The following is a 617-nucleotide window of genomic DNA, read 5'->3' as shown; positions in this document are numbered from 1 at the left end:
TCATGGCGCCCCGCACGCCTGGCCTTGACTCCCCGCGTTCGCTCAGGTGGCAGTAGAGGGCCTCAGAAAAAGGCAAGGACTCGGAGACGGTGGGATGATGCCGCTGAGTTAGAAAACTCCGGACCCCACACAAGCAGTGCCCTCCCAGTTTCGGCCAGAGGGGGCGGGGCCTTAGGCGCGCGGGGCGGGGCCTGGCGGGAGCTACATTTTGGCCCCGCCACCGTGACGCACAGCCCAGCCGGCTGAGCGGGTAAAGAGAGGGGTTGTGACCGCGTAGGGAGGGCTGGAATGCTGAGGGGAGCGTTTGGGAGGGCAGAAAGATCAGAGAGTATGCGGGCACCGGAGAAGGAGGGGACTGCAATGAGGTGTAGAGTCGGGTGACGCGCGGTGAGCGCGGGGAGCGCCGGGCGCTCCCGGCCTTCCTATTAGGCGTGCGCGTGCCTGCCTGTCAGGGCAAGCTCTCCTTTTCTCGGACCCAGTCGCAGTCCGCCAGCTGCTTGGATCCTTGCCCAATACCTGTTGGTTGTTTCTGCAGTAACCTCTGATCGTTCACATTCACAGCTCCTTTGGGACACTAGAGGAAAAAGTTCTTGATCTGCTTTAAGGAGGATTTGCTA

This window comes from Stenella coeruleoalba (genome assembly GCF_951394435.1).
Source record: "Stenella coeruleoalba genome assembly, chromosome: 17".
In the NCBI taxonomy this organism is placed as follows: domain Eukaryota; kingdom Metazoa; phylum Chordata; class Mammalia; order Artiodactyla; family Delphinidae; genus Stenella; species Stenella coeruleoalba.
The sequence above is the reverse complement of the archived record's forward strand: the minus strand, read 5'-3'. Positions refer to the sequence as shown.